We start from the raw sequence: 11,055 nt of genomic DNA on the forward strand, positions 1-11,055 counted from the left end.
TCTCGACAGATGTAGATGAGGGATCCACTATGATTTTCCACTTCTAGATCAAATTTAGTTCTATAGTGAACATATTCCCTAGGACAAGGGTTATATTCACCTAGAATAGTCTCCTGTAAACATACCCTAAAGGAGAGTGCTCATAGATCAAAAGCTTCACTTCCTCATACTTCGCTCGCAGTCCCTGACAGTTCCACCAAATAATGGAAGTGAACCTATTCATGTTCAGGACCAACATTGTGGTTCCTTTTTACAAGACTGGGAGATTTCTTTTTTCTACTAGGGGGAGGCATTTTGATGGAAAGTTTTGTTGGCTTCTTGGGAGGAGTTATCGTCTTCGTAGAGCCAACATCTTTTCCTTCTATGTCTTTGAAACTGAAAGGTTTTTTTAGTTTCTTTGCTCTCCATTTCTATCAAGACGGAGAGAGCAGAGGTGTTCTCTAAAGAGACCACCTCAAGTGTCTTTGTACTGCTGGCAGTAGCCAGCTCTGCCTCTAATGAAGCAGAAGTACCAGCAAGGACTGGGACTGGGGGACCAGCATCTGCTGGTTTGTCCTCCAAAGAGGAATTGGCACCAACAGTAGCTGGCACCAGACCAGCAACCACTGGCCTTGCCTCCAAAGAGGCAGATGGTGGTGGGTGTGTCTCTACTGACACTTCAGTTTTATTCAGTTCCATACTTGTGTCTTTCTTGTTGGTTCTAGTGAACCTTGTCTTTACATTCTCATCATCAGTTGACTCTAATGATTCAGTTAGCTGTCTTTTTAATGATTCTTTATTTGATTTTCCTTTTGTGCTCTTAACTTGGGTGTTTTTATTTGTCTCTTTCTTTTGGTTTCTTAGTTTTGCTACTACAGAAGCAAAACTTAGACCAGGTCTTACAGTCTTTGCTTTGGCTCTCTCTCGCGCTTCCTTAAATGTAGTTCTTTCTATTACTTGGATTGCTTGGATTTCTTTTTCGAGTAAATATACATCACACAGCTGAGATGATGATGCATGTTCCTCACCACATTGAACGCATTTAGGTTCCCTGGTGCACATACCATGCTCATCTTCTCCACAGTTGACAGGCTGCAGGATTTTCTTGCAATTTTGATCTACATGATTGCAGGGTGTATCCAAAATGCTGGCAATGGAAACACCCTCTGGGTCTTGGGATGTACTGTTTTATCTTAGGGAATGGGACAACTGGTCGCGACCGACTGGCCATGGCCCAACTGGCCATGGCCGACTGGACGCAGCCCAACTGGCCGCAGGGGCCGACTAGCCGCAGCCCAACTGGCCATAGACGAAGAGATGAGAGAAAAAAAATTATTTCTGTCTATCTGTCTGTCTGTCTCTCTCTCTCACACACAGAAAATATTTAGATACAGTAAATCTAAAAGACGAAGAGTATCTGAGAGGAATTGCTCGTAACTTCTCTTAAGATATATAGTTATGTAGCTGCTATTTTAAGCAGTTTTTATATTCCAATAATTCAACTTTTTAATGAAATTTAACTTTTTTTATCTTTAATTATCTTTTATTTTCTTGATTTTTTTATTCAATGATTCAGCTTTTTAGTGAAATTTAACTTTTTTTATCTTTAATTATCTTTTATTTTCTTAAATTTTTTATTCCACCCAGCAAACACAGATGTATTGGGCCAATTCTGGATTATTGAGGAAATCCAACTATACTAATGGATAATGGAATAACTGAATTGGACCCATTTACCAAAATAATACCGCATTTCCAATGTTGGATAACACTGGATATCCAATTTCGGCTTGATTTATCTCTTTTCCAGTGTTGGATACCCAACTGTGGTTCGATTCATAAACATACAGTTGGATCTTTTGAAGCGACTTTAAAATATATTTGCATATCAGCAAAAAAAAAAAAAAATTCTCAAGACTATTGATAACCATTTAATATAATATATATTAATATATATATATATATATATATATATATATATATATATCTATATATATTAATATATAATCATATATATATAGATATATATATATATATATATATATATATATATATGAACCAAAACAAAAACTTCTTTCAGTTTTCTTCTGAAGATTGAAAAAAGAAAACCACAAAATCACTTTGTAACTTGTTACTTCTTAGTAAAACTAAAATGTAAATACTTAGAAGTAAACAAGTTACAAAGTGATTTTGTGGGTTTCTTTTTCTTTTCTAATATATATATATATGTGTGTGTGTGTGTGTGTGTGTGTGTGTGTTGTGTTTCCAATTTTGGAAACAAGTCAAATACACCAACAATATGTCAAAATAAAAGAAAAACACAATGTGCCAAATCGAAAATTTTTGGATGCAATCTGGTTTGAAAAGTGCCACATACATATACAATATAAAAAAAAAAAAAAAAAAAAAAGTGGATTTGTGTGTGATACTTCTCAACATAATTGGTATCCAAAATTTTGATTTGGCATTTTTTTTTTTTTACTTAGCATATTTTTGGCACATTTTCTTATGTTTTGCCAAATTTAAAATTATGTTAAACCTACTCATTTGAACATTCCAAGACACTATGAAGAGAAATATACTTTTTGCTTTTATTTGTAGACCTTTTCAAAATAGGAAAGAATTAAAAAAAACTATGGCATTACAGAGAGAAAAAACTTTACCAAACACAGGATGAATGAAAAGTAAGCAAGGGAACCATTTTAAAGACAAATCCCGCCTACTACTACTACTGCTACTACTACTACACTCGCTGGGTGTTCAACTTCAAAACTGTAAAGAACAAAGGTACAGCAACGCAAACATCATCACTCTCGAAAGTGCAATGCTACTGATCTGTTCTACGAGCACAAAACATAAAGATCTCCAAGAAGAATAGCTTCCCGCGTAATAGTTATATAGATCTACCGATACCTAACATAAACCAAAGAGGAATAACAACAAGCAAGGGAGGAGCCGTTTCAAAGACAAACACCGCCTACTACTACTACTACACTCACGTGGACTGGCTGAGGTCAAATTTAAAACAATGAAATCGTCTTGTCTCTGAAGAGCACTACTGCTGACCATTTCTGCAAGCGCAAAATCATCACCAAGAAGATTAAACGTGCTTTGGAAGACAATTGTGAGTAGCAAGTGTTTGCATATTAGGTTCATGTGTTTAGCAATTGTGGGGTTAGGCTATCATGAGGAACAAGTACCTATGAATAAGCTAAATTCTTTAAGAGTAGGACAACCTCGGAATGGTAGCTACTAAGTTGTGTTATTAGAGCGGGGTCCAGACTCCAGATGCCCCTAAAGCCAGGTCAGGGCACGGAACCCTAATCGATATTGGATAGGCAAGTTCCGGATAGGTCATGAGTGGCATTCTAGGAAAACTTAGGGTTAGTTCCTGGATCCTAAGTTTTACTCATTAGGTATTCAGTTTAACTTTGTTACTTAAAACTCGTTTACAGGTATTCTCCTACTTATGGAAAAATCATATCTCAAATATACCCTAGCCTACACTAGGGTAATTGGCACCATCACTACATATAGGGTAGCCTAGCCTACACTACTTTATACATAGGTATACAGCATAATAATTATTAGTTTCAGCATATTTTCTAGGTTCAATGTAGGCTAGGGTAAAAAACCACATGGTACAGGGGTGGACCATATGTATGATCAATGTGTACAACCCCAAGAAAAGTACATTATAATGCGTCCTGACACCGGAGTAGAGGTCTTTAGCTCTGTTTCTCACCAACAACAAGTCGCGTCTGATGCCCATCTCCGATGTCAGGACGCGTTATAATGTACTTTTTTTGGGGGTTGTACACATTGATCGTACATGGTCTGCCCCTGTACCATGCGGTTTTATACCCTATATGTGCTTGTGAAAATTCAGTACGAAGAAATTGACTAAAATTAAAGTGTTGGCCTAATGTAGACATACGAATACAGTAGCGTAGCCTACAGTATTCTCTATATTACACAAACGGTATAGTAATTTATTAATTGATATAAGCCAATTCTGGAGGTTCAGTGCATTCTGACTATGATATATTAGTAGGAAAAAAAATTGGACACAAAACGAGAATCAGTCAGACATTAGTACAATTGAGTGATGTCAGGCTGCTGATAGCTGCATATAATTATAAAATAAGTTCTACATCACTTCACTGTATCCAATAATATTGTAGGTATTCTTGTATTATTGCATTATAAAATACTAACATATAGGTAGTGGTCAATGTTTTGATTTAGAAATCAGTTGGTGGCCCATACAAGTTTATTTTGCCATATTTAACTCAATTATGAGCAAATTTTCTAGCTTCTAGTTAGCATAAATGAATATCCAGATACTTTACTTATATGAGACAAGGTCATTTTTCGTTAGACAACGTGTTTAAGTTGAAATATGACTTGAATACATTTGTTGTGAACTAAATTATTTTTTTCATGAAAAGATTGCATCAGGGGCATGTTTTTTTGTGTAAAAAAAAATTACAGGATTCTGTTCACTATTTTCACTTGGTTTCAGCGTAATACAAGCTTTGCGTTATCTTTTATTGGTCTAAAAAAAACTGTAAAATGTGTTCTTTCAAGCCCAATAGTTTTGATAAAATGATTTTCTCTCAATTTTATCTACGATTGTGTTCGATAGCACAATTTTATCTAAGGTTGTGTTTGATGGCACAAGTTTACAAGAGTTTTATCCTTGTTGCTATTGCATGATAGTCATTAGCAGTATATTTCCTTGCTGAGCTTTGATCTATAGCAAATAAACTTTCTGCATAAAAATATTCCTATGCTACATATCATCATTTATAACATGACTACGGTAATTGCTTACTATCAGTTCGGTTGGTTCATGGACTATACATTTTTACACAATTATAACGTTAAAACAATACCTTCATCATTCTCTTTGCTGTTTTCAGACTCTTTAACTAGAGACAGGATAAATTTAGGCTATTGTAATTTGGTCTCTCTCGCTCCCTGAGTGTACTCTGCTGCCTGCGTTCATTGCGAGTGAAATTTTAAAATAATTTCAAAATATTGTCGTATCAGTATTAATTGTTAACCCCATCGTAAAATCGGATTATCGTAAGACAAATTATTGTAACTTGAACACTACCTGTATTTTAATTCATGTCTATTGTCCTTTTCTGCAACAATAGTAACCCCCCAAAATTAAAGATGTTTCCAAATTAGATATAACACAATATTTCTACTTTAATTTTAACCCAACCCCCTTTCATTTCTTTTTCTTAATATAACTGAGGCAGGGCAATGCTACTTAGCTTTGACATCCATCGCTTCCAGGTATAAGAACATTCTTAATTTTGTGGGCTATCCTTATGTATTCCCCCAGTTTTCTGCTAGGGGATTTCCGTGTCTATATTTATGTCCTGATCTGTTTTTTTAATTGATTTACACTGATAAATGTTCGGTGATGTCCTCCCCTCCTCTGTATATATCACAGACCTCGTCCTGAAATTTACCCAGGAAGCTAGCCTTTAAGTTCAACATATTCAGTCTGGCTTTCATTATGATACATGCTTCCTTTGTTTCCAGTTCCCTTATGTTTTTGTTTTCCTCGAAGTTATCTGTGAACCTCAGCTTCTTTATTTCTTTCCTCTTTTGTTTGAAAGTCTCTTAGATATCTTGATTAATTCTTATCTTTATTTCCTTATTCAGTGCTTTTTTGGCATACCTCATTCCATTAATTTCTATTATTATATTTGGTACATGTGTTCACCAAGCTTTTTGTCCGACATTGTCCATAAGGGGCTCTTAATTGCTCTTCTACTATTTCTTTGATTGATCTTTGTTTTGAAAAACCTGCACATATACTGCTCATCCTGATCTCTGCTTGCTCTTTTATTCTGGTTCATAGTCAACTTGTCTCATTTCTTGGTACCTTTTTTGGCATATCTCATTCCGTTAATTTCTATAATATATTTGGTACATGTATTTACCAAGCTATTTGTCCAAAATTGTCCATAAAGGGCTCTTGATTGCTCTTCTGCTATTTCTTTGATTGATCTTTTTTTTTTTTAACCTGCACATATACTGCTCATCCTCATCTCTGCTTGCTCTTTTATTCTGGCTCATAGTCAACGTGTCTTATTTCTTGGTACCTTGCCTTTCCATTTATTATAGCCCTATTTTGGCTTCTGATTCTGTGACTGTATTTACAGTTTCTACCATATTTGCAGTGCCCCTCTTTGAAACGCATACATTCTCATCTTTGGTCTACTTAATTTCGTCGTACTATAGTCCTATTCTGGCTAATGACTCTGTGGCTGTATTTACAGTTCCTGTCATATTTACAATATAACCTTCTTTGTAGAACTTATATACTGTCCTTTGGTTTACCTCTTTTTCTGCCTTGACTGTTCTGGGATCTTTTATAAATTCTGCTTTTCCACTTGTGCAGGTACTCACAAGTCTCCTTTCTTGCACTTTCCTGTCGTAAGTGCAGGTACTCACAAGTCTCTCCTTTCTTGCACTTTCCTGTCGTAAGCGCAGGTACTCACAAGTCTCCTTTCTTGCACTTTCCTGTCGTAAAGAACCTGCACTCTGCTCTTGTTAGCTTATCCTTATCTTAGGTGCACTTTGTTTCCCATGTTCTTTGCTTTCTTTCCAACCCCTCTGTTAATCGTGGTCCCTGTTTAGGGTTTCGCTATTCAAGCATTGCTTGTTGTCAGGGTTAGGTGAGTTACTCTTTAGTCTTGACATTATTTTAGTGGTCCTTTCCGTGATTGTACCTTGTTTGTTTTCCATTCTTCACTAGGTTTTCATTTCGGGTTTTGCAGGTCTTCATGAAGCTCCAATGATTGCTCACTGTCCTGTTTTCTGCACAATCTCCGTTTCTCCAATTGCTTTTTCTAATTTTTCTTTGTATGATCTGCAATCTTCTTTGAGTAACTTTAGTTCTCCAATTGATTTATTCTCCTTTTTTACTTTCTCTGCACTTTTTATTCCATCCAATACCATATTTCCAAAATTCTTGGTGATCTGGGATGTTTCCTCTATCCTTTCTCATAGCAATTTCCTCATCCTGACTTATTGACCCTTTTTGCCTGTACCTCCCAATTACATTGTTTATAGCAAAATACTAGTGTTTTCCTTTCTTCCTTTTAGCATCTCATGCAATACCTATATAAGCTTGTTTTCAGCATTTCTCAGTTTCTTCAATTGCTTTTTCTAATTTCTCTTTGTATGATCTGCAATCTTCTTTGAGTAACTGCAATACCAATCTAGGCCTTTTTCCTTTTCTGTCATTTTTATCGACCTCAAGAAAGTCTTCATTTGAGGCTTGTTTAGGTCTGTGCAGAACAATTTTTTGCATTTATCACACTTGGCGGTTTCGTCTTCTGGCCTAGCTGGACCTTGCATTGCCCACATGGGCATGACTTCTTCCTATCACTTGTCGATTTCTTGTTTTGGGTGGAAGTAGGTAAAAAATCATCGTTTGTGGTCTAAAAAAAAAAAAAAGAAATCTATTAGCTTACTGTTGTCATGAGGCCTACCTTTTAAACATTCTTTGATGTCTAACAAGGAGACGTCACTCCTCTAGAGTTTTATCTATTGCTTCTTTTACTTTGGCCTTTTCTGAAGGGTTGACCTGCCTACCCGTGGAATTCATTCTGACTTCAATTTTCATGACCTGTTGTTTTCCACCTTCTGCCATGTTTGTTTCCCTGACCTGGCTGGATGTCTCCACCAACAACACAACTGTACCTTACCTTTCAATCCAGATCTGAATTCTCCCTCTGCTAATTAATTTACATCACACCTCCCACTAGTTGCTTTGCCATTCATAAAATTGGTACCCACTTTCAATTAGGACAACAAGCCAAAAGTAAGCTTTTCCCACACCATACCTTGATATTTTTCTGTCTCAGGTCCCCTGTATGTTCAAGAATTGTGAAGCTGGGGATTGTTCATTATGGCAAGTACATGGACCTTGAATCGTCATGCAGAAAGATAATATAAGGAATATAGAGAACTTTGCATGGGAAATAAAAAAGCTACTGTAGAAAATAATTCACATACACAAGCAACTAGTGGTGAAATTTTTAACAACGATGGATGTGAAAATAATGTCTTCTCCTAGCTTACTAATTGCTTGGCAATCTGTGTGTGTGTGGGGCTATCAACCTTTTTTCTTTTTGCTTATACAGATTTCCAAAGAGTATCTGTTGACAGTTTCCTCAATTTTTCAGTAAATTGAATATTGTAAATCAGATGGTACCTGTGTAACCAATAAAATCAGCTTTTATTTCCTGTGTTGGTGAAGCTATTTATGAAAAGAGATTTGTGCTAACTACATTTAAATTAACACACTTCTGGTTAGATATTGGAAAATATTGATTTCTTTTTCAGTCTTGCGACCTCTTATGGTGGAAGTGATGCAACCTCTTATGCTGGAAGTGATGCGACCTCTTGTGAGACAATGACAAAATTGGAAAGTAGGGTGCAAGATCAGCGAATTCACTAGAAAATAATGATAGTACCATCGAACATTTGAACAAACTCAGCTGCTGCACCCACTGGACCTGAGTTTATCCTTGCTGGACGGATTGCTACCAATACAAAGATATGTAGACTTTGAGGACTTTGAACAACAGATAAATGGGGACAGTGCCCTTAAAGTCACTGTAAGCAACATGTCAGTTACCATGATATGCACATGATGTTTATTATGCTTCAGTACTGAAAACTTTTACTTTGACATTACTAAAGATAAGAAAAGGCCATAGTGTAGAATGATTTCATTACTAATGATTATCAAAAACTTTTGTATAACCAGTCTTATTGAATGTTATTTCTAGGTACATCGACTCCAGATTCTTGGGGGAGCAACCGTCAAAGCAGCAGTCAGAACCATGATTGACTTCTGCATGACAAGTGGACTCCAGTACGAGTTCAAACTGGAAAGGTCGTCTTGGCTGGAACACGAAAACAAATACATGCAAGAAAGGGTTCGAGAACACGACATTGTGTGGAATTATAATAAGTGAGTGCTGTATAATGCTGTTAGGTGTAGGGTATGGCTTTTGCAGTGTGTAAATTGGCACTTTGTAGTACTGCCTATTGCTAGCTTTTAGATGGGGATGCAGATGCAGTGAAGTGCCATGGATGCTGGTAGATAGTCAAAATATAAGTACTGTATGTGAAATCTTCAAAACATGAGTTGCATTTGTATTTCATCCACCACATTCAGTAAGGTTTAAAAGTAATGCAAAGTAATCCATTATAAAAGTGCAGTGTAAGTTAAAGCACAGAAACCATAAGTGCCATTATTTCATTTAGCCTTGGCAGGGTTAACACCAAAATCAAATCCCACAAAGTTAAAAAGGACTTAAACCTAATTGTTACCCTTTAAATGAATTTTAATACTTTGACATAAAAACTTCTAAAGTTGGATACTGCCATAGCCTCTGTACCAATGTCTTCCACTGTCTTGGATTTGAGTTTCACTTGCTTGAGAGTACACAAAGTTACACCATTTTTTCTTTTTTTATTGTCGCCACTTTTACCTTCCTGTATGAGGGTTACTTTTCCTACTCGAAACCCCTTTGGGTTCAGAGGTTTATGCTTTTCTAACTTAGATTTTAAACTCAAAACTCAAATAATTGTAATAATAGTGGTATAGAAGTAACTGAATATAAAGGCTTTTATATTGTTGGACTATGTGTAGTACTGCAGATATGCAATTTACTAATATTGATTATCCTTTTCAGATATTCTGGTGAACAAGACACAATTATCAACTGATGAAACTGAAGTAGGGAAAACTATGATGATTTATCTAAAAAATGCATGTGACAGATACGTGGGAAGGAAAAGACCAAAAGACTTGCACAGTCAGCAAAGTCAAGATGAGAGTCCCAATTCATCTCAACCTAATTCTGGTTGGGATCCTGAAGGAATATAATATAGAGCACTTCTGCTGACTGTTGTCAAGGAAATTATAAATATTCATGTAATTTGTTTATCAATCAAATTTATCTTATTATTGTCAGTCTCTTTTGATTAGATTTTTATAATATTTATGAATAATTTTTATTTATTATTATTTAAATGAATAATTTGATGTAGAGAAGTATCATTCTTTTCTGTCTAATGTTTGTTGTGACTTCATGCAAGATGCTACATCCATTTATCTAGTACATACAGTGCTGTACTTTATGAATGGCAATTTGTGTTCCTGCATTACTTTTTTTTTAATTAAATGGATGTACCATCTTGCACGAAGTCACAACAAACATTGACAGAAATCCATGAATATTTATAATTTCCTTGACTGTATCATCAGCTACTTTTTGTAAAATATTGTATATAGAAATCAGATATATTAAACAATTAAGAGAGTTTATGTAGTATGTAGTGAGATATAGAGAATGCAGTTAATATATATGGTACTAGTTACTGCAACTGTTTTGTTAACCATTTTTTTGCCTTCGAATAAAAATTTAATTGTGACTATGTATTTTGATGTTAAAACACCAGTATAAATGGAATCCCATTTTTTTTTAGTGTTAATGCATTTATTGAAATTATTGTTTACATGACAGCCACAATCTTGATCACAGAACAGTTTTTAAAAGAGTATTGATTTGTTTCTACTATTGACTATAATGTTTGCATAAAAGTGTTTAAATTATTTTCAAAAAAAATTTTGTCAATACCTAAATACTTTTGCCACATCACCCTATACTACTTATCAAAGTAAATTAAGATGAATATTGCAACATACAGATATATAAGGGTATACGTTTTGTCCAGAAGACTATGAAAGAAATGTTTTATATCTATGTACATCACCCTGTTGTAGCTAAAGTTTGAAAATAAACTATACAATGTTTTATGCATGTAACTATAGTGCTGATACAAAAAGGTAAAGTAAGGAGATCGAGCTTCTAACATTTCTTCCAGTGGGGTTCGATCACGTGTCTAAGACCACTGAACAAAACTGCCAAAGGAGTCCGTTTTTTCATTGTATAGTTTTATTTTCAAACTTTAGATACAGCAGAGTGATGTACATAGATATCACATTTAATTCTTTCAATATCATGC

At 35.2% G+C, this 11,055-nt stretch overlaps 1 long non-coding RNA gene across 1 annotated transcript; it reads left to right on the top strand.

The window, feature by feature from the left end:
* Window positions 1-2,873: 2,873 nt before the first annotated feature.
* Window positions 2,874-9,999, top strand: LOC135212324 (uncharacterized). Its single transcript, XR_010313865.1, has 3 exons — window positions 2,874-3,103; window positions 8,808-8,992; window positions 9,720-9,999. It is a non-coding gene; the product is annotated as an uncharacterized LOC135212324 (long non-coding RNA).
* Window positions 10,000-11,055: the final 1,056 nt, after the last annotated feature.

The sequence above is a fragment of the Macrobrachium nipponense genome, chromosome 40 (genome assembly GCF_015104395.2).
Source record: "Macrobrachium nipponense isolate FS-2020 chromosome 40, ASM1510439v2, whole genome shotgun sequence".
In the NCBI taxonomy this organism is placed as follows: Eukaryota; Metazoa; Arthropoda; class Malacostraca; order Decapoda; family Palaemonidae; genus Macrobrachium; species Macrobrachium nipponense.